A 24,822-nucleotide genomic window follows, 5' to 3' on the forward strand; every position below is an offset into this window, starting at 1 on the left:
AGCAGAGGTTCAGGGATCCCATGCTCTCATCATTAAACCAAACCATGTGGTTGTTAGCGACGCTACACTGTAAAATCGCTGGTAATGTTCATCACATTACATATTCCTACATCAACAGCACTATTTATAGCAAGCCACTGATTTACTGTGCGTGGGTCTTAGTCTCTCAGTGACAAATGCTGGGGTTTTTATAATGCTTATTCTCTCCTGTGAGTTGACCTGAATGGCTAGGAGATGGAGGCTCCATCTGTCCAGGGTTGCATTTGATATTTTCAATGTCAGACGTAAACTAACAGTCAAATACTGCAAGTGAAGCAGTCTTCAGAACTAAACTTCACTTTCCACTTGTTAAAGCGTCAATGTACTGTTGAGTGGAGATAGGATATAGTTCTCTGGTCAAAACTTTGACTACTAGTGAAATTGCTTCTCCTATAATGATAAGTATCCTCTGCATGGAGTTATTTCCACAGGACCCTATTGTAGCATTCAGAATAAGTATTACCATCTGCTCTCTATGACTAGCACACACACTCACCACCCCAAAAAGTTCATTATGGAAAGGTCAACCATGCTTATTGTGTAATACCGAAGGAAACCGTCCTTTTACTTTCAGACTGAGTTTATCCGTGCCACTGGGCCAGGTGAGGTGGCATCACACTTTTCCAAGTCTTTTACTTCCTTGCTTGATGACAGTAAGGACTGTGATGCCTTGGTGTTGATGCATTCCGCTTCAAGCTTTTTGTCATCATTTTACCCCTCTGAAATCAGCATCTGGAACTGATCCCCATTTCAGTGTCTGGTTTTAAAAACAAGTTTAACAAGTCCCCATTCCCAAACACACTAGCACACTCACACACAAACACACACCCACACAGCTTACCAGCTCAAATATTATCTTACTCATATAACAAGCAACATACCTGCAAGTCATGCATACAGTCATCTGTCAAATTCTGTGGATTAAAAAGGGTGTAAGTGTGCAAATAGCAAGGCAATAAGAAGAATTAGCTTTTTTATTTTAGTATTTGAACTAATCATAGAACACTATTGAGACCAGCAGTGTTCAGCATTCAGTAAATTCATTTGATCTGCAGACGGTTTGCCCTTGGCCATTTCCTATTTGTGAATATTCTAATACTATAATTAGCCAGATGAGAGCTTTCCAAAGCTGAGACTTTACTTCATATTGAGCTCACCACGTTCCATTTACCATCTAAGGGAGGATATCACAAGACCATTGTGCACAGTAAGTTGAATAACTGCACAGTAAACAATAGCTATTTCCAAGAATCCAGGTGACAGAGAGCTGTTGAAATGTATTGTTTACTGAATATACAGTGAAGGATTGTGTTCAACTGTATTCCAGTAAAACAGGGTTGATGCACTCAGTAGCAGGGCATTAATGTAAATGGCAGAGATAATGACTTGGTTTCTGCATTACCAAGGGTGGACTGGTGCCGGGACGGAGCAGGATCTATAGCCAAGGCTCATTACATGAACCATAATGGGAACAAACAAAGGGGCAATGACTTTGGCGAAGGAAAAGGAGGAGTCTGCATGCTGCTTAGGTCAGCCATGGTGACCGTAATCACAGACAGGCACAAACACATAGTACACTTCAATGACAGACAGACTGTTTGAAAGGAAGCAGTGGGTGTGAAGTCATGTGAACAAAAAAAACATTCAAGTATGCCATCACAGCAGTGAAAAGGAAGGAGTAAGATGTATACAGATATATATTTACATTTTTTTAGCAGACGCTCTTATCCAGAACGTCCATATCCATATATATATATATATATATATATGTATAGAGAGAAACTGGATTTATTAAAGTGCAGTCTGGCTCCTGGAAGGTTATCAGAGAATAATCTCATTCTCTCTCTTGAACAGGGAAAGTGAAAAAAAAATCTCAATTTCCCGTGTACAGCTGACTGAACTGCAATTTTAGAGATTGCATATCTTGTCAGACAAAATGTCATCATTCCCCCAAACCCTATCACGTTTTGTAGAGGCAAGAGTCCACAGCTCCCTTGAAGCTGCCAGCTCATAATACAATGCAATGTTTTCACAGAAATCTTGCCCTCACAGATCTTTAAATAGTAATTATCCCATTTGAGACATTTAACATTTATATATGAAGGTCGGTTATTCTTTTTCATTCAGACTTTCAGTCCTCTATTGTGGATCTGAACAGGTTCCTCATTTCCCTGGAGCTATTTATACTCTGCTAATCTGAGCCCTTCCTTCTGAGTCTATATACAGTACTGCGACCCAATGGACGAGCTCCCATAGATTAACCACATTCAAATCTAGATTGAGATTCCGATTGGAGCTAAAACGTACTTTTAGTGTCAAATCCATTAAGATGGTTATATTGTGTTTAGTCTTGGGACTGGATGTCTGGGAAAACTGGCCCCATTTGCTAAATTATTTCACCCCAGTAATTTTACACAGATAACTTAGACAGGCTGCAGTGTTTCAGACCTGATGAAACCCAACCTTTGGGGCTTGTTTCCTGTTTTTCAAGCACTGATATAGTTTGGATTCCAAGATTAGTGAAGCACACTGCTGCTGGGCATGTGACATGTACAGTGTTTGTTGGACAGGGTCAAGAAACTAATAGTGTACCAGCATATACTGCATCCATTCATCTTTCTATTGAGTTACATGCAGAGGAAACAGCCCAGTCTGAACCCCAGGTGCTCTCCTGTCTTCTGACGATAAACACAGCACAGTACTGGCTTGTTCCCTTGATTTAGGAGAATGATTCAAAACAACAGAGTGGCAATAATGTTCATTGATTGTATGTCTTTGGTTGACTTACAGTTGCTACCTGCGTTTTCATGACAGAAATAGAGGGAAAGAGAGATAGAGATATGAAAGACAGAAGAGAGAGAGAGTTTGAGAGAGAGAAATGTCAAGGAAATGTAACGTTCAGCCAATTATCAACCATAGACACTGAGAGACAGACAAGCCTCCAGTCATGTACATGGGACCAAAACAAGTGTCTGATTTGTGTGTATGTGTGTGTACGTGCATGTCATTCCAGGGAGAAGCATGTAAATAGTTTTACGGCTCCTTCGCAGAACCACAGGGACGTAAATGGCCTCTTCCACATAATTACTACGAATGTGGAATTGTAGTCAGACTTGATTGCATGTTTAGTGTGCCGTCCGTTGAGACCCTCTGTGTAATTTAGGAACTGACGGTGGTATTACATATTCTCTAAGACTGAAAGTGTGTCTCTTTGTGGCTAACAGATGACGAAGGAGCTCCTTGAGAGGAAATCAGGGATACATGGACTGTGTAAAGGGAACTGATACAGACAAGGGGGGGGGGGCAATCAGATGACACATCCCGGCTTTTATCAGTAATTACATGGTGAGAAGGAGACTCTTCACCGTGGTAGAACACGTTAGGAGGCTCCGCCAAGGAATGCCTTTGAAGTGCCTTGCCAGCTCGGTGGCTGGCTGTTTACGTTGGAGCGTCTTCAGCTGTGGTGTTCATCCATGCTTCTCCATCAAAGGCTGGCTAACCCTGAGTCTTCTCACAAGGCGCAGGGGGGGGGGGGGGGGGGGGGTCACAAAGTGAATAAAAACACTTTAATCGCCATTGGAGTAAATGTAAATAACACAATGACAATAGAACGTATTGACTTGTGCCTTTGGTCTCTGTCTGTGCCCGACCCTAGACTTTAATAACACACCCTGCCTATCAGTATGGCTACAAAGAGGCCGTATGGAGCCCATGGCCAACTGAGCAGGGGGCAGTGAGTCTGACAGCTCCCGCTGAGAGGACCTGTGGGGTATGTGGAGGGAGGAGGTATGGAGGGAGGGGAGGCGTTTTCAAAGCTCATCCAAGCGTTGATGCATCTCCCGCCCCAGCTGGGCGAGTAGAGATAGACCCCTATAAACAACCACAGGGGGCCCAGGCTGCTATACCTGGCTTCAGAAGATAGGCTGCTGTGATAATGACCTGATGGTGATGATGGCTGGAGTATTACCCTCTACTGAAACTGACACCATTTCTTCTTGTAATACCTATCTGCCCGTACAGTACCACTGGTGCCAGTGTGTGTTGACAGTGTTTAAAATACTTCACGTGTGCTTGCTTTAGCTTGTCAAACACACTGGATTTACTGGAACAGTCCCAAACTGGCACTTTGTTAGGACCACAAGAATATGCTAATGGTCCGCTGGTAGATATTTAGGCTTGAGAAACAGCTGCTTGGATCCTTGTACATTTGAATGAAGGAGCAAAGGTGGTTGGTCAGCAAGATCACTGAAGTGTTTCAGACACTGTGGAAGTTTAACGCCAGAGTCCAGGTCTGTCTTTGAGGAATCCAAGTCAAGCTGTATAGTCAGGGAAGACAAAACGCCTGATTAAAATCTAAAGAGATGAAAGATTTGAGTGTTCCACCTGCAGGGGATAGCAACCGCCAGGATGGGTCCAGGATAATGCATTGCCCTCTTTCATCCCAAACTTTTATTTCCTGATTTATTGATACCTCTAATGTGCTTCAGTGGGGCTTCGTTTTTATTTCAGGAGGCGCTTTTCTTCAGGCTTTCTCCTCATCGTATGAATTTTTCATCTCAAGCTGAGAGGAAGCTCTTGCCCATAATGTACATGTCTTATTAATGGGAGGTTTTCACAACATAGTTTTAATCGCCACATACACGAACGCTTGCCCATGCCTCCTGTGCCCTGACCCCTCTCTTGAGAGTTATGGAGTGTAGAAAAGCCTTGGGGAATGGTGTTCTGTGCAATATACTCCAGCCTGCCTACCAAGCATGGGGGGGGGGGGGGGGGGGGGGGAAGTGAGAAATGTTCTGAAAACATTCAACGTTGAACGTTATAACCAAATGACTTATAACAACAATCAACCTTAACCATTTACATATGAGCTCAAGTAAGCATGTGTAGGGCCTTAGGCATTTTGATAGCCAGCAGTGAACAAGCATGCAGTCTCCAGTTTCAGAGTCTGGTTGTCAAAAACTATTAGATTGGTTACAAAGCCCTGAATGTAACCTGAATATCGTTCAATTTCAGACGTTCACCTAAAATAGAGCAGTGTGACCTTGTATTTCAACACAAGCATTCAAACCAAAAATCAGATTGGACATGTAAAGAAGTATAGCTGACTTTTACCCTGAGTGATGAATTGCAGTATCTCTTTTTCAAAAAGATTGTTTAACAAAAAGATATGCAGGGCAGAGTAGGCATGCTGGTATGAGGAATCTAGACCTCAGACTCTCTTGATCAAGCCTGTCAGATGTCACACTGATCAGAGTGATAAATGAACCCATGCCACCTACTCCAAAGGTTGACACACAAGTAGAGTCATTTCTCTTGAAGAAAAAGTGTGACATGCAGGGTTTTTTTTCCGTCTCAACACTGAGGGCTTTAGAGGTGGACAACAACATGTAGCAGGTTGTATTAATGGCTCAGACATGGCTCTCCATTCCCAGTGAGGTTTACTGGCTTACACATGGGTCTTGGGATCATTTAAAGAACTGCATCAGATACTGGGTCATGGGACGTGGAACTATCTGTCCATGTCAGTGAACCCAGATTGGAGATTCTAGATAGGAGTGTGAGAAACTTAACAGAGAGAAATCAACTGTTCATTTTTACAATTCTGCACTCTGACTCTCCTGGTGTTTCTGTTTCAGCAAAATACTGTTCCATATTTTCCAGTATGGTATGCTTTTTTTCATGTTTCACCGTCTTGCATTTGTACATATATGAAGATGTTGCATATGTACAAACCCAGTGGAAATGAGTTGTTGGGTTAAACAAGCAAGCATGCAAATTTAGGATTAATGTTCATGAATAAATGAAAGACATTTAAAGCAGGCATGTATGAAAAGAAATACGCCAGAAACCAAGTCAGATGATTAGATAACATGACCAACTGTACTGTATCAAACTGTATCCCCCTGATTAGAGTGCAAGATGATGACTCACTGGGCTGAAACAAACATATTTTTAGATAATGCTGTATTGAGTGCACTGCCCAAACTGACAGCAGTTAGATTTTGGTTCTGATTTCTGTTTCAGATTTTTCTCACACTATACTTCCAGAGAGAATTCTCATAAAAAGGTTGCTTCTATTGTTTCTGTCCACAACAATCCAAGAACATATCAATAAAAAGGATATTGCTTTTCATTTGAAATAATATGATTGTAAATTAATTTGATGTCTTGTCTAAAAAATTGTACCTACAAATGGAGTTTGTTACAGATATACAATTGCAAGCTGAATGGAGTCACAAAATCACTACATCTTGGTGAAATTAAATTAAGAGACATGATTTATGTATTTTTACCAAAATCTAAAACTGCATTCCGCAAATGCAATCTCTACTGTTTGCTTTGTAAAGTGTGTTGGATGGGCAAGTGGGCTGTTGTTAAATCCTCATCATTTTCATGATTAAGTTTTGTAAACTTTGATAAGGGACAGTAAACTTATCCAAGATTTGTGTTTTTAAAAATGGATCTTGCCTAGAAGATAAACTAACTTTTAAGCTCTTTGTCAGGTCTGTCTTAAAGTAAAATACCTTAATTAAATATTGATATCATCTTGAGAGGAAGTCCATTTTGAAATCTGTCATCTGTATTACAGAGGAGGAAGCAAAAGCCATAGCAGTTTGCTTTGAAGATATATAGACAAAAAATGTACTATCCTGAAGAACATTTCATAAGCAATAATTATAGAAATATAAGAACAAAGAATATGTACAAAATAATTAATGGCCAACAGCATGCATTAAATGCAGTGCAGGATGTCCTGGGTCAATGGCTGTTCACAGTGGTCTAAAACTGGAAAACAAAAAAAAATGTCAAAGCCATATACTGTATATCTATTAGTTATGCTTTGTATCAGATTACACCATGCATTTTTTACCAGACTACCATTGTGGTGTGTTTACTCTTCCTAGCTGGACACTTGGGAGTCTTTGGTCCATTAAACCAGAGTCTTGAAAAGTGATATTTGCTTTCAGACTGGAGGGCCGACCAGAGAGTATGGGCAGAACGCAGAATAAGTCCATCTCTCTCCATCTCTGTTTTCTCCAAGTGAACACTGTGATTCCTGGATATGTCGAGTGAATGGATAAGCACTTAGCCCATGAAACATTCCTCCGGTAGAAATCGTCCGATTATACGCTTGTTTTGATTTAATTTCCCCTGAGGTTGTTGTTTCTTTATCTGCTCCAGAGACTGTAGCATCTACTCTGCAAAATAAACTCTAGTCAAATCGTATCATGGTGAACGTGGAAACTCCTGTCCAGAAACATGACAACGATGTTGTTGACAACCAGAGATAAATGACATTTTGACAATATCGTAAGAACAACATTTCTGAACAAGTCTAAAGAAATCCATGTTGTGCTATTATTGTTATTGATTATTGTTTAATGCCTGTATATCAAAACCTTTAAATACAAATGTGGATGTTGAACAGTATTGACACCCCCATAATAATGTTTTATCTCTAGTACTCAAATCAAATGTATTTAATGGTATATGAGAGATGTCTGATATATACTGTAGACTGTAGACAGATTTTGTATTGATTGATATCAAAACTGTACGTTCTTCTACTGATAAAGGGGTTCTTTCAGGATTGCTGAATAAATATTGTTGCAATAATGTTCTCCACCACAACTGGTCCACAAATCATTCTGCCAGACGAAAATCAAGTAACGTCCGTGGTAGGCAGCCAAACCCTCAGGTAACGGAATTTGTCTCTAAATCACGGTCTTCAAACTGCTTAACAAGAGGTCTCTTGTGCATGGCACCTCAGCCCTGCTTCTCTCTCCCATGTCTCCTTTTGCCCAAGGCCTACACTTTATGTATATTTCATTTGAGCTAAGATTAAAAGGATATCATAATAATGATAAAGCCTACAGCCATGATCCCTCAAAGGGACTTCCGGATGTTAGGAACAGAATATAGCTAACAAAAACGCACGCTCTTTGACAAGTTACATCATATGTATTTGACAACAACAAACATTACTGCATGTTTAACCAACTGTATTTGCTGAATGAAATGATTTCTTGTTATTTACATTGTATATATTGCACTTTAATTGGTTTTACATTACTGAATATAACTCAAATCCCTCTGTGGTGGAATTTAACTTGACATGTACGCAAGTGTAACATTTTAAGCAAATAGATGACTGTAACACCTATGTTTTACATTATGCAGAGCATACCCATCTGATAGTCTGACATAAACAAGCGAAGCCTGAGTGATAGATTATAGCAGACGGATGTATATGTGCTCCAAGATGTCATCTTTGTCTCAGACATTTAGTATTCATGTCAGGATGCTGTGGTGTTCCTGGATGCAGGCTTTGGAGCGCCCTCATTGATCTCCCTGTGCCTGTTTCGCATGGGTGCCCATCCATTAGTCTCCTGTCCCCCCCTGTCAATGCCCTGAGCCCTGGGGGTATGGGATCTGGGCACCCCTCTGCTCCACACCTCTAGTCCCTCTGCTGATGTCCTGAACTGGGCAGGGTCATCTGCTGCTCAGTCTCCTGGCCTGGGGGATTACCACCCCCAACACACACACACACACACACACTCTAACACCATGAAACCATCGGGGTCTTACATGTCAGCACCGAACACACACACACCACTCTCTCTACCACCTTGGCATGACCCCCCCCGCCCCCCTAACTCCACCACCTGCAGACATCACATATTTCCCCACCCAAAACCTACCTCCCTTCACATCATCCTATTTTCCTACAAACTCTCCCTTTCCACAGCTCTGCACCTCCAGCAGAGCCAATGCTAAGATCCCCACACACGTAACTCTGCCAATCGTTTTCCAGCTGGGATGGAATGGGATCAGGTCCAGGCAGTTTTTTATCTATTGCAAAAAGAGGCTTCACAAACGATTCCCCAGACATACAGTAATTCATACAGCAGTAGACCAAAGTCTATGGTTCAATACCATCCATAGTGAATGAAACGGTGGCCCAAGGTCATTCCACCCGCTGGAGTAAAAATAGTGGTTTACTTTACATTAGAGGTGAGATCAATAGATGAGCCCTCGATTACTCAGCCACCTGGGGCCCAAGGGGGAGGTAAGAAGAAAATCAGGAAATGGACATTTAAATAGGACAATTGGATGTCCCAATCAATACTAGATTGTGGTATTGGGGGAATTGTGGAGACGTTTGCATTTCTTCCTTTGGAAACTGTATCTGAACCATTTGGTAAATGTACTGAATATATCAGGTCTCTTCTTTTTTCCATTAAATCCTTAGTTCCATGTAAGCTTCCGTAATTTTCTTCAATCCAGACATCATCTTTGTAGCTGGTAACGTTCAAAAGTCTTTAAATCTATTTGTTATCTGAATAATTTTCTTGCTTTTATCTTTGTCTGTTCCTACAGTACGCTGCTGAAATCCAGCCCATGTTTTATCTGTTGGGCATAGATAAATACCAAGATGTGTCAGACAGAATTATTTTTGCGGTCCACTGGGAATTCAGATTTGCTTGTCTGTTATGCCCTAAACTCTTCAGAGAAGTGAGTAATTCATCATCGTGTTCTGCTGCTTGGGAAGAGATTATCGGAGTTACTCCACTCTCAGAGGCTAAGTGCTCCATCTTGACAGAATCCCGTTTGACTTTTCTTCTTGACTTTCTGGGTACATAGCATACAGTAGCTACCTGGCCGCCTGTCACAGTTTATTCGAGTCAAACTGATGGTGAGGCTGGGCGGCAGGAGCAGCAGTATCCTCTCTTTGAGACGCCCGACAAATAGTCCCTGGTGAGTGACGAATACCTTGTTGTAGGATTGCCAGTTTTCTGTTGGGAGTCATGCCTGCGTCTCTCTCTGTTTCCGCGCGGTAACCTGCTTTATCAACCTGGCAGGCCGTACAAGACGATACCTCAGTCGAAAGGAACACAACTCGAGCTGACAGATATTAGTGTGGGAATACACAAGCGCCTCTTTTATTCATTCAATCTCATGCTTGTTGATGTAATCCTGTGTACTTTCTGAGTTTGGTATACAGATTGTACTGCTATATTCAGAGCTGGGGGTTAAAGGCAATAATTCAGATTGGCTGGTGCTACAAACTGTAAATGCCAATAGGTTACATCCCTCAAGACAGTAAGTTATGCAATGAAGGAGACCTACAGACAGATGAACAACCAGAGAAATGGAAGACAATGGGAAATAGAGAGAGACAGAAAGAGAGAGAAAGATATTGAATGAGAAAGAGAGAGGATGGTGAGATAGCAGCCCGGAGCTGAGAACTCCCAGTGGTCCTGACATGTTGGTGCTCAGCAGCTAGAGAGCTGTTTCTTTTAACAACAAATGAGGGAGAAAAAAAGAAAGGAAAAACTAAACAGTAAAAAGGGTAACTGTGACATGTCTGTTGACAGGCCGCAAAAAGCTTTCACTCTGTGAGGAGGTGGGGACTTCTCACCAGGCAGGGTGTCCTCTGTCTCACAGGAGGACTCCTCATCCCACTCCTTAGCCTGTCCTCTTCCACTCTGCTGGCTGGCAAAACTGTGAAAACGAACTAGGAGAGGGTACAAGACATGACAACCAACATGATGTGCCTATCCTTAAAGAAGGGCAATTTTGGTCAGCATGATGTCTCAAAATGTCCTTTCAAAGCATTGGAAGAGGCATTTAAAAGAGCGTAATGTTAGCCGCTGAAAAACTGCGACTCAGCAAGGAAGTGTTTGGTAGAAGTAAGATTTTGAAAAAGTGTTAGTGCTGTCTGTATTTTTTCCTCATCCTGCAAAGTGAGCACATTTTCTCACCTCGAAAGATGCCTGAAACATAAAGATAAAACACATTCACATGTATGTATTTACACATAGAACTGTAATCAGTCAATTTTGCAAAGACAAGCATTATACCTGCCAATGTCTCAGAGATGGATTATGAAATGTCAGATAAAATGAAGGAAATGGTTGAATGTGCTGTTGATTTCTTGTTTACACCACCACTGCTGAGAACCTGTCAGATAAAGGGACTGAAGCCCTATTGTATTACATCTCCTACAGAGTCTGTATGATGTTGAGCGAGTTGAGGACCTCACAATGCACAAATGGCCACCACCATCTGTAACACCAGCCCCCCATCCTACTCAATTAATCATGTCTGACTGGGCTAGTATTGCTTGCATGCTCCTATAATGGGGCTCATAGTGTAAATGTTACTTTTTTATTGTGTTTAAATTACAAGGAACAAAAGTGTTGCCCATACATTATTGAAGTGCTCATGCATAGAGGATTGTGTGTGACTTTGTGCACCAATTTATTCCTAATACGCTAATGTTTATGGCCTTTGATCGTTCTCTCTGCCTTTCTCTCCTTGCCTCTCCCCCTGTTTTCCTGACTACAATAAGACCCTAATGTCCATGTAATGTATCCTCTTGAGATGAAATAATGTTGCCTCCATTGTGGATGGTGAATGAGAAGAAGCCCAAAGAAGAGTGGCTGCATCATTGTAACCTCACACATCCTCTGAACTCCCTCTCATTCAAATGGTTTTGATATATGTACAAGTTAACCCATGTGAGCATACAAGGACAAATGGATGAGTCTTTCCAATCAATAATCTAAGACTGATAATGGCTCGAATTATATCTGACAGATGTGGTGGCCGGCTTGTGTGAATGATGCCCATTGGACGGTGTTATTGAACTGGCCAGCCCTACTCTGCCCTTTCTATTTGCAGTGTGAATAACAAATGTCACCATGTCTGTGTGAGAGAGACTGCAATATGTAACAGTTTTTGTCATCATCACATTTATGAGGAAATGTTGTCTGTTGTCTGTCAAGTGCTTTCAAACCTTCCCCACGCAAAAACGTAGTCTTCAGAACCATTTTGTTTTACACGCAAACATTTTGTGACATTATCTCAGGTGCGTTGAATTGCAGTGTATTATCATTTTAGAATACTCACACTGTGTGAGTGGTAGGCGGTGGGTTGGAGCATGTGACAAGTCTCCTCTTCGCATGCTCTGCTGCTCTGTGCGCTGCCAACATGGCACACACACACAAACACACACAAACACACAGTAGATATTCACAGATATATACATAGAGATATGCATATATATATATATGCACAGTACATCTCTATAAATACACGCACACTCTCACTCGAGAAGCATTCGTTCTGTTTGCCGTCCTCGGCTTTAGTTGCAATTTAATAATTTAAAGCAATTAACGAGGGCGAAGGCCAGGGCCTGCAGCAGCTATTCCCTTCCACTGAGCGCCGCGCCTACTGTGTGTGTCACACAGACACTCAGTGTTTCCCCAGCTGGATAAGAAACCCACAGGCCTGGACAGACAGATGGAACCACTGACTAATATCCGGGGCTGCGTAGCTAATCTCAGAAAATGGGGGTCGGAACATCTCTTTGATTCTTGACATGGGTGATAACATGAAAAAGCCTTGTGGAACTTACAAGTTCTGCATGAGTTGAATAAGCTTAGACTGTGATTAATTAGGTGGCTTTTAATTGATCTATTTGGTGTCATTGTAGTTTATTTATTTGTATATTGTTTATAGGTACATAGTTACATTCCAGAAAGCAATCTGCAGTATCCCTCCCTGTCGAGAATTGCATGTTATCATGCCAACAGCCAAGGTTTTGGATTTGCCGCACCGCAAAGCACTTCTAAATCTTCTGGAGAAGCCGGGGCTGCATTAAATGGAGTGAACATATGTCCATCACATGGGCGTAACATAGTTCATGGGAGATGTGCACACAGACACACTATAAGTCATTTAGCCTGCAATGTCCTTGACATGTGTTGCGCAGGAAATACTTGTCAAGCACCACAACATAACCGTTTGTTACCTGTTTCGTCTATACTCTTGTTGTTCCATTCCATCCTGACTAGTTATCAACTCACACTTTGACTTGGGCAGGACATTATGGTGGCCCTGAAAGGTCAAACCTTACCAGAGTGTAGCAGCTCACTAATCATCTGTGCCATCCTATTTCCCCACACTGACACACTCTCATTTATTATGAGGCATCCGTTGGCCTCAGACTGCAGCTGGCCACAAGCCAACGCTGTTCTTGTTGTTATTGTCTCTGTCTCTCCAACTAAATAAGAGTGAGGGAGGGGTTAGTTAAAGGGGCAGGAGGATGGAGAAAAAAAGGGGCACTCCATCAATATCTCTCTCTGTCTATCTCTGTCTTAATGGGAACGAGGAAGGGCAACCTTAACGTCAGATTTATATTCTCTGTCCAGGAAATGTCCTATGGAAATACAGCGTGCCCAGGCTCATCTGGTGCCCAGGCTCCTCTGTCTGATAAGCATCCAGACAGAACGGCTATACCCCTGTCTGGGTGCCACGTCTACCAGTTCCAGTTGTTTCATGGACAGATTGAAACAGAATGTAAACGAAGGATTGTATTTCTGTTGTGGTGGTGCATTTATTACACAATAAGCATGGTTGACCTTTCCATAATGAACATTTTGGGGTGGTGAGTGTGTGTGCTATTCATGGAGAGCAGATGGTAAAGCTTATTCTGAATGCTACAAGAGAGCCCTGTGGAAATAACTCCATGCAAAGGATACTTATCATTATAGGAGAAGCAATTTCACTAGTAGTCAAAGTTTTGACCAGAGAACTATTAGCCTCAGTTTCAGCTACCAGTGTTGTGCCATCACCTTTAGTTCCTCTATTCTATATATAGCGACCAATCTCCTAAATTGTATTTCCTTAAGCAGCCCTCAGACTCTCCCAACCAAATGAGATCCATATGAGGTCTGCCTCCAGGGCTGAGACTGTACAATGGTGAGCTGACAGTCAGGGCTATTACAGAGAGGTCCATTAACCCACCCATGGAGAAGAAGGAGGACAAACAGACTGGATCATTTGACTTTAATTAAGCCCAGGGAAGGTGCCAGGGATCAATGAATGGAACTTCAGAAATTCATGTATTCGAGCCAAAGTATCTACCAGATGAGTCGTCCACAATCATACACCCTCCAGTATGATAGGAGCCCCTTGACCAACAGAGCTCTTCAACCTGGACCAAACTCCACATCTGAAGCAGCAACATCGCCTATTAAACCCAGATGGTTGGAATCATCATAATGAAAGATGCAGGCACTGTCCCCTGCAACTCAACCTGACAGTGGTACAGACAGCTTACACAGTTCGTAATGTAAGCTGCCGCTCCGATAGCAGTAAAAACTCATGTTGTTGTTTGGGCTTAGTTCGTAAAAAAGGACATAGGAAGGCTTTGCTGTTCTTTCTGGAATGGCGTGCTCTGTGCCGGCCTTTCATGACAGTCAGTCTCTCGTGTGTCACTATGGTAAACAGCTTGCTGCTGATCCACAGAAGACTTTGATGATCATAAAAGTTGTGGACTAGCTTCACATCTGTGTTGTTGCCATATATATATATATTATGTGTCTTCACTGTCTACAAGACACTGAAAGTTTTTGTTTTGTTTATCTTGAACAGAAGCCACTGAAGTCTGGATGGTTAATGAACTCATTGAAGTCATCAACAACTTTAAATTTGAATGACTAAGTGCATTTGCTTTGTGCACTGGACCTGTGGCACTCATGCTGAGGGAGGAGACTGAATATGTGTTTGTGTGTTCCAGGCTTAGATCAATTGTTAATTCTACTTGGCTATGCAAGGCTTGGGTCACCTGGTTCCTGTTCAGACAGAATTAAACACAGAGGCCACAAACAAGGTCTGGAGGCACTGATAGATTGGAGTCGTCTGAGTGTCCCTGAGAGTAATCAAATTATCTAATTGTTTTGTTATGGAGCAAGCTCTGTGGAGGCATACAAAAAGGCAGCCTGTGGGGTGAAAAAACATTTGCGCCTCATATGCGGTTTATGATCTTCAGAATATAGTGCCTTCCCTATGACATAGGCCCCACACTGGAGTCACACAATAACAAACATCTTTCAAAATGACTCAGAAGACAACTCTCTTGGCCTCACTCTTTCCAGCACCATCTTCCCGGAACTTTTCTTTGCGTCTGCATTCTTGACCTTTTTCCCAGGCAACACAGACGATCAGGGAGAGAGAGCGAGACGAAGAGAGAGAGAGAAAAGAAGGGACAGAAAGAGAGAAAGGGAAAACAAATGTGAGAGAGGGAGCGAGAGTGTGCCATTAGGCCTGACTGGCCTCTCAAACAAACAACAGAGGCAAGGGTGATATCTGTCCTCTTTCTCCTCTCAACTGACCAGGTTCCCCAGAGTCCAGTCTCATCTCTCTACCTTCCATCAAACATGCGGAAAGGCAGGAGGTTGAACATGTTTATTTTGTGAAAAGGCTCTTCAGAGACAGCTGCCTTTGTGTGCACATAAATATGAAGGACCTGAGCTAGCAGTATCTGTCTGTCTCCCCCAGTGTTGACCAAAGTGATGACACATCTTTGAACCTGATTCCAATTGAAGAGATTCACAGGAATGCACCTACAGAGTTGATCCCATTACTCAGGAAACATACCTCCCCCCCCCAACACACACACACAGACACACTTCTTCATCACAAGTTTCTTTGAGCACATTACCTGCTGTCCCAATACTGACCAACATCCTTTGTAAACAGTACCCATTTATGTTTGTTACTGCTCCAATGGCATGAACATCATTTGTGTCTTTCACATTGACAACAACATAATGTACAGGCTTCAAAAGAATATATTTACCAGTGTATACTATGCATGTAAGATATGGGATATAGTCATCTGTATTTTATAGGTGCTTCAACTTTTTCTTATCATTTGTTGTATTTGTACACAGTATCTAAATCCATGTTGAAGACTCCCTCATGTTCTCTAGGGAGTATTGGCAGGAAGTCATGTTGCCATTAAATAGTAATGTTCCATTGGTCTCTTCCTCTATTCTTGGTTTCCGTTGAGGCGTTTCCGCTGCGCGTCGGACGGTTCACACCTCCGCATCGTCCATTATCAGGTGATAATGTACACCCCGTTGAGTATTATCCCTTACATATATATATATATATATATATATATATATATATATATATATATATATACATCTTTCTCTACACATCTTTCTCTCATTACTTCTTTCTTTCACACACTAAAAGTAAACAGTACTGCATGTTTTCATGCAACAAATGTAGCTGATTTCAGTTGCTCATTCTCCGTTATCATAATCGTAGAATATCAGATGTATTTCCCATAGCCCAGTGGAAAAGCAAGTGTACATCAAAGCTCCACTGACATGCATGTGTTGAAGCAATAATTGGCTGAGCGCAATCAGACATAAACTTCTACTTGTTTGACCCCTGATTACAGTGATGGAGAGATTAGTCTGGCAGCTGACCAGAAGACATCAAGCTGCTCTCTTGAAAGAAAATAAACTTGATCAAACAACAAACCTGGCTGCATGAAATAAGCACAGACGACAGACATTTTCCCTACACACACACGCACACACACACACGCACACACACCAGTTAACAATTCCGTATGGTAGGTAGAGGCTTTGATTTAGCGTCAGTTGTTTGTTTAATTTTGCATCACATCAGCACCATATCATTCGGCTGGTGTGTGGCTTTCATGGCACCATCTGTGTCTAGTGCCGACTGATAAACCTGCAGTCTGTCTGTGCCTCACATGTGTATCTACTTTAGTAGTAGTGTGTGGTGCAGATGTCACAGAAGGCTGAGTGGGCACAAAGTACAACAGAGAAGTCGAGAAAAGGGATGAAAGATCTAATGTCCTGAAATTCTGTACACACTGCAACACTGAACCCATTGCAGAATTGTGGTCTGTGGACACTTGGAGGATGAGGGGTTTTTACCAGAAGTGGAAAGAGGAAACAAGTGTGTTAATAGAATGTGACTGTGCTCAAGTGATGCTACATCAGCCTGCCGAGAAAATGAGAGAGGAGTGCACACAGATGGGCATGTATACAATACACACACACGTACACACACACACACACACGTACACACATACACACACACACGTACACAAACAAAAAAACGACGGCCGGCACTGATCCAAATCAATGTGTTGGGCCCAGCAGTGAACAATTAGCTAGACATTTCTAATGGGTTATCGGCCCTCCATTTTTACCCACTTGTTAGCATCACAACTGAGACACATGGGATCTGTCTGGTGTGGAAGCACAGTCATGACTAATAGGATTGAAAAGGCTAGTACAAGCTCCATCATTGACAAACCATACATAATCAAGGATTGTCCTGGTCAATTCTTAATAATATGAATTACACATTGACTACTTAGACCAAGTGAAACCTAGTCTGACTAAGATATCTTCATCCAGCAGCACCACCGTTGTAGTAAATAGATTCCTGACAGCAGTAGAGAGCATCTCCTCTTTCCCCTCTAGCACCTCATGTATAGTTAGAATGCTCACACCATCTCTTGATGCCTTAGCTATCTTGGATTGGTCAATTTGATTTTGGCAGCTCTGAGAGACGCACTGCACCAGATAGATGGTTACTTCCACCCCCCAGAAATGCAGGACATGTCTTTACTGTGCTTCTTTCTCCTGAGAGGAAATAGCAAGGGAACAAGCTTTAACGCTGTTTCTGTGAAACCTTATGTGTTCATGAAGAAGTCCATTAGTAAAAGACCCATTTCATATCTGAGTCATACACTTTGTTCTAATTCTCTGTTCAAGACCCTATGAGACGTTCTGTAACTCTCTGTATCTAGCTCATAGCTCCCAGGCAATGATCAGCTTCTATGAATAATTAACTAATTGTCCTGATTATGTGCGTTGAACTACAGTGTGTTTGGCAATTGTCTGCGTATCATAATATGTTGCAACGTTCTGATGACCTCCATTTGTAAAGGGAATGTTCCCAGAACCCATGATACAGTGAGCATCATACCTTTAGCAATTCTAGTGTCACACATAACTCACAGAGACATTTCATGCATAACAATGAGATCCATGTTTCTTTTGAGAACTGTTCCCTAGGATTTATTTCTCATATTTTTGTCATTGTGAGGCTACCAAATTCCACAATATCTACATCTAAATATGTGGAACAGACTGCAGTCCGTTCTCTCTCGGCTTGACATTTGAAAACTTCCACCTCAATACCAGCATCGCCTTGCCAAACAGTACTGATGTGTGCACATCCAGCATGGACGTGCGTCTTAAAGGTAGAGTCACTACTGAACATTGTCTTCTCATTTTACAGACACCAAGATAAAACCAACAGAACAACAACATAAGCCTTTCACAGTAACCAGTAACCGGCAGGTATATGAACACTGTGAAATAGAATGGATGAGAATTTGAATTGTAGTTAGAGGTGGTGCCATGTAAATTACTTCCTTGGGGCACGGAGCACAGGTGTGTGTCTCTCCTGGGTAGGAAATAACGTGTCTAATGACAGGCTTCTTGGTTGGGTCTATTTTGTGTGCTGTTGGGTGGCACTGGGTTGGCCCTGGTGTGCTTGTGCTCTCTGAACTCCTTTCCTTGGCAGCACAAAATGGCTGCCCTCATCTGCCAGCTGGCGACAGGCAAGGCAAGTCCCACAAGGTTTGAGGGATTTCAGTATGCTTAACTAGCAGACACTGTTATCTTTGTCTGATTAGTAATGAGGGGAACACAGAAAATAGTGACAGTGAAATTCAAACTTTCCATTGAATCTCTTCAATATATATACAGTATGTAGTAAGGCCCAAAAGGATGAGACCATAATGAACATTTAAAGGGGAAATTGAGTCAACCATTCTGTGAATTCACAAGAAGCTCTTAAGAACATTAACAAATAATGCTGGGAAATAATGCTCCGTGATCAGGTTTTGCGCAAAGGAGTCCATGCTAGTTGAAAAAAAGGGGACATAACAAAGATATTCTGTATACACAAATCTAACATATGAAACATACAGTATGAAATAGGTTAGTGCTTTTTTTATTGTTGCATTCACACAACCGAGATTGTGCAAGGCACAGGTCAAGATTCATCAAAACACCTGCACCTGGCAGTGAATGATTGCTTCTGTCAGGAGGAAAGAGGACGTGCATCATAATAGAGTTTTTCTTTTATCGCTAAGAAACAAACTAAACAGACAAAACTGTAATTGTCAGAAAACAAGGCAGTTGAAAACATCAGACAGGGACAACAACAATTTAATGGTGCCAAACCTCAGATTGAAAACCAACATGAGAGAAACAATCTGTCTGTTTTTTTATTTTTTACTGTAGAGGTGATGGATGACCGAGGGTGAGGGTCACTGGCAGGGCCTAATGTGGTTCAGACCAGGGCTCCCAGCTGGGCAGGAGAGGGCCTAGATCTCCACACAGGCTCGCTGATTGACAGGCCTAGCTCTGCTGTTACTATCAGGCCTGATTGACAGACGGCCTCCAGCAGCTAGGGCTGAGAGACAAGGCCCTCCGTTCTCCAAGGCTGACAGACAGGGGAAGACCACAGAATGGCCGCCTACGCAGACTCCCTCGTCTCTCTCCACAGTTGGTTCAGCTCGCATGGAGCAAGAATCAACCACTATGAGCTTTACAGATTCTGTACAGTAATTCATTTCTTAAAAGCTTTTTCCTGTAAGACATCTATGATTAAGAATAAACACAATTCATAATTTTGCTTTCATGGTGTTCAAAATACTTTATAAAGGTCCTGTCTCTTAGTATATTCAAACATGATTGTAAAGAGATTACATGAATGGATTAATGTGTGAATGGGAAAGAGTAAATGTATGTGTGTTAATATACAGATTAATGACTGGATGAATGAGTTATTGACACACAACTGTGAATGAAGCACTTGATGTGCTTAGCTAAAAAATAAACACTTCACCTTACCTGTTGTGTCTTTCATCTGAATCCTCAGTCTGTAAAGTCATCATCATAAACCCAGACCCCTTACGTCACTGACTTAAACAGATTTTTAAACCATGTTTATCTCTTTTGTATTGAGGCTCTGAAACTTTGTTTACCAAAGAACACTTCTCTCACAACACTGGGTTCACAGCAAGGGGAAAATGCAAATTGCTTTCAAGTTTGTGTTTGTTTAATTTTCACACAAGAGTGTGATGAAGACTGACAGCAAAGTGACTATCTGGATGATTCATGCACATTCATGCACATGCAAAACCTTGTTATCATAATTCATTCTTTACAATGCTGTTTTTAGCTATCAGTAATCGGCAGATTCTATCCCTTTCTCCGCAAAATGACCCAAGAAGTCCATCATCAGAGAAAGGTTATATTGGGGCTATCTCACCACATGGTATCAGATTAGCAGACCACACATGGGAGAAATCGGAGAGAAGAGGGATGAGGGCGGGATGAGGGCGGGATGAGGGCGGGATGAGGGCGGGATGAGGGTGGGAGGGGGTGGGGGGTTCTCTCTCAAAGGTCCTTCCCACAGCCATGCCCCTTGCCCCCTTGCCCCCTTGCCCTGAATACTGATCCCTGCAGGGCTCTATCCTATTTACTGGATATCACCCCCACAGCAGGCCCCCAGCACACACACCTATACACACACACTTACACGCACACACAAAGACACACACATCTGTGCCGGTGGAATTCCCATTTCATCCCGGCAGTTTGTTTCCTTTCCATTAACTGGTGCAGTGCAGGCCCACCTTCATTCAGTTACACCCACTGTACCTGTCAATGGCCCCCCCGCCTCCCACCCTTGCTCCGAAGCCTTCCCGGACAGATAGAAACTCCAACCGGGCCGCCCAGGCATGCGGAACGCTGTGGCGGGCAATCTGTCCACACATAGTAATCAGTCTTAGAGTGTGGATGCCAAGAATAAAAAGAGAATCAATTAAATAAAGGTACATGTGCATTTATGTCCTAGTTTCTTTTGTTTTCGTCAAGGCCTGTTTTTGTGGAAAGAGCGTGTCGGTTCTCTAGTCGTTATAATCCAACAGGATGCATCGGGAGGGTCCCATCTAAACATAATATAATTACTTTGAAACACAAAGGATTTATGTCTGAAAACACAACCAATGTAATTTCCATTGAAATATCATAAGCATTGACGTTGGCATCTTATGGCAGGCAGATGCCTTTAGAAATGCACTACTTGTCTTCCAATGACAGGATTTAAGAAACTCTAAGTGTCTGTCGGGTATCTACTTACTGTAACAACAGCTGCAGTTCAGTAATCAGCCAAAGTTGGATCTGAAAGGCTGAAATTATCCCAGACAGACGCCCACACCTATGTCTGATAATCATGCATGTCTTAATCATTTGTATACTGTAGAGTTCCTGCAAAACCTGCTTCATGGCTCGTTAAATAAAATGTTTTCAATGATCAAAGTTGTTATGGCATGGGGTGAGAAGAAAGTTAAGGCTGTTGTGTCAAATACCTCACACTGTTCACTTGTGTCAAAGACTCACACTTCATCCCTTTGCATTAGATCCCTTCTGTTTACTTAAACAATTACACCCTGGAATGGTCTGGGCAATGAAGCAGTACAGTGGGTGTTTTGACTGTCTTCTAAACCAATCAGATCTATCTCCATCCATCTCCCCCTTTAAAAAAAAAAAAAAACCTTCCTGTGATGCTCACCTCCAACTGATAACATGTCTGTGTCTCCATCTGTCTCACTCTTGCTGACAATTGAAGTGCTTGTGTTTTTGTTTTCGATAATGTTTCATTGCAGTTGAAGTGAAAACCCAATGCTCTCACTACATTCAAATCCCACAGATGATGCAGGTCCATGAGATTGATTGGATGGGTAATGTTGTTTTCTCTACCCAAAGGCTAATTTGAGCCGTTAAAGAACTGATTAAAACCTGGCACAAGGCTGATTGCTGTGCTATCTACTACTGTCACCCAAGAAGAGTTCTCTCTCTCTCTTTCTCTTACTCTCCCTCTCCCTCCCTCTCGCTCTCGCTCTTTCTCTAGCTCTCTCTCTCTCTCTCTCTGTCTTTCTCTCTCTGTCGTCCTCTGTTTCTCTCTCTCTCCCTCTCGCTAGCTCTCCTCCTTTAAAGAAAGTCAGTGCTAAATGTGTCTGGCTGTGTGAGCAGTGAATCCATTACCCCTGCGACAGCACAATTCAATTATTACGCGGGCTAATAATCTGACGGAATTGATTGTTCACTATTTTCTGAGCCAAATGGCCTAGACTGGGAGGATGGTGTTTGAGATTCTCGGGTGGTGGATAGAGCTTTCACAGCCACAAGTCCAGAGGTCCTTATTGTATAACTGACAGACAAATGTGTTATGACTGTGTGGTATGATTGGGAAGTCATAAAAGCTATACACACTAAAAGTTACATTTATACTTGTTCCATCCTGTTCACCAATGCAATACATTGACCAGAACTTGAGCTGTAACCATTCATTTAGTGTAACTTACACACTCAAATCAATTGTAATACGTATATTTGAATATGGCATACTTAATTAGCACTTGAATGATACAGATGTCAAGCATTGATACCAATGTCACCCGTTTATCTTTGCTTCCAAGACTATCTCAACCAAAACAGGTTGTGGGTTAAAGGAGAGTGTTTCACTGAGCACTGTGTCAGTTCACTCAGTGCATTTCCTTTCGACACTGTTATTGTGTTTTGTGTCTATTCTGAAGCACGATGTAACTTGTAAATGTTTTACCTATTGGACTTGCTGCGTTTCGGGTTGCTGAAGATATTCCTTAGAGTAGCCTACATATGAGCGAAGCCCATTGGTTATCAGGGCTGGATTCTTAACCAATATATAACAGGTTGAATAACCACTGAATTGACAAATTGAAAAACGTTTCCGGATATTGAAGGCTCAAATTGGGGCTATAAATGTTTTCACTTTACAAGAAATGAAAAGTATTCCTTTATTATATATGTTGGCTGGACGTTATTTTGGAAGATGAGTTTTTCTCCAATCTCTCCCCTGGGTATTTGGTCCCTAGGGAGGGCTTTGCTTCCATCCGACAATTTTGATTGGCCGGAGATTTCTGAACCTAGAGTAACCGTTTGAGCCGCTCTCTTGCGCTGGCTGGGAACGTGCGACAGATGAGAAACTGCCTCCATCTGGTATCGCATGGAGAGGGGTGATTCTAGTTAGCCGCCCTCGGCAAGACATCACGCTTGCGTTTCTTTGCTGCTGAGATCTGCGTGGCTCATTCCGTTTCACTGGGAAGCTAGAGAGGACGCGCGCGCTCCTCAGCGGCAGGCAGCACAGGACTGATTGTGGAGGGGATGCTACGATTCCATTCCTTAACTCTTTATCCTTTGCTCTCGATAGTCTACTCCTCATAGGCGCCGACTTGCTCTGTTTTACAGTTCCTTTAACAGCTCCTTGGTATTTCTGTCACCCAACCGTGCGGACTGGAGAGGCGTCTAGACCTGGAGTGGTAATAAGAGAGAACTGGTCTTGTTGGATGTTGATAGCCTGTCGCGAAGAAGTGGCCGTTTGTCTGTCACCGCTAATGGCACAATCAGTGGAGCAACTGCAATAATCTGGTTTTGTCCGAAGGTAAGATATTACTACCTGGTCTTCTTTTTTTTCCACTTGCCCTGTACTTTTTGTATCCGTTGGCGCGTCCCAATGTAACTTATCCCTGCATGTGATCCTTTGGAATTTTAAATATCGATGGAACTATCACTGTAGAACTCCCTTGAATCGAAATCTATGTTGATTTGATTCATCAACCTGAAGGAAAATAGGGTGACATGTTAAATGTCTCCTAGCTTCTAGGTCTAGATATGGCCATTACAGATTCCGACGAATTGTAGGCTATGCCCCATCCATGTCAAACAGGAAAATATGTGAGCTGACTTTATTATTATATTATTTTGTATAGACTTCGCAGTTTATAGGCTAGCCCACCCTTTCAGCATCATAGTCTTGTTGCACAGACCGCTGACTGCGTAGCCTATATGACCCCCTAGACTCTTCAGATCTTTTGCCCTAGAATCAGTTTCCAGGATTTGAAATCACGATAGACTAACTTTCTGTGTGTGTCTGAAATGCGTGGATGTGATTATGATGATCAATGGCCGAATAGGCTGGCTGGAACTGAATAGGAATCCAAATCATATTGCCGAAACTGTGAGCGCTACTGTTTTGCTACTTTTTTCCATTTCCCTGTGTATCGTTTGATTTATTTGGCAATATCATAATACATTTCCTGTAAATATTTTTAAACATTTACAAACCACAAAATATGTGGGGTTGTGAAACAGTTATTCAATATGTAGCCATCATACATTGAGATGCCCGGTTGGTTGGTTGCCTGCTGTAGCAATTGTAAACTGTATTCATATGAAATCAACATTTGAATTAAATTCCTGTAGATATCGCAATAAAGATTGAAAATTGCAAAGCAATAAGCAATTACTAGTAAAAAAAAAAAAAAAAAAAGTCCTACTAGAAAATCCTACTGATTTCAGTTGAACTAATCTGATGGAGTGATGGTAAGAAGACAACGTCATGTCATTTGCTGTACCAGTGCATTGACTGTTCACAAAATCCTCAGCAATCATGTCCACAGTTAGAAAGCTTCTAAACTAGAAATAATCTCAGTTTGCTTGCTTTCCTCTCCGCACTGTTGCTCAGTGGAAAAACCCTCCTACTCTTGCGTGGTTTGTCTGGACCATTTAATGAAACATTTAATGTTATATTTATTGATATGAAAACTACTGACCTTTTTTTTTTTTTACTGAAAATCAGGGATTGCTCTTCTCCAACATTAGGGTACTTAAAATGGGTAATATCTATTACCCACTGGAATAGGTTTTGTTAAAATGTTCTACTGTTCTTTTTGCGCAACTCCAAACACATTTGAGTCAGGGAAGACTCATTTAGCTCCAATCCTTCAAAGAAACACTGGCAACTGTGTAAAGT

The sequence above is a fragment of the Osmerus mordax genome, chromosome 13 (genome assembly GCF_038355195.1).
Source record: "Osmerus mordax isolate fOsmMor3 chromosome 13, fOsmMor3.pri, whole genome shotgun sequence".
In the NCBI taxonomy this organism is placed as follows: Eukaryota; Metazoa; Chordata; class Actinopteri; order Osmeriformes; family Osmeridae; genus Osmerus; species Osmerus mordax.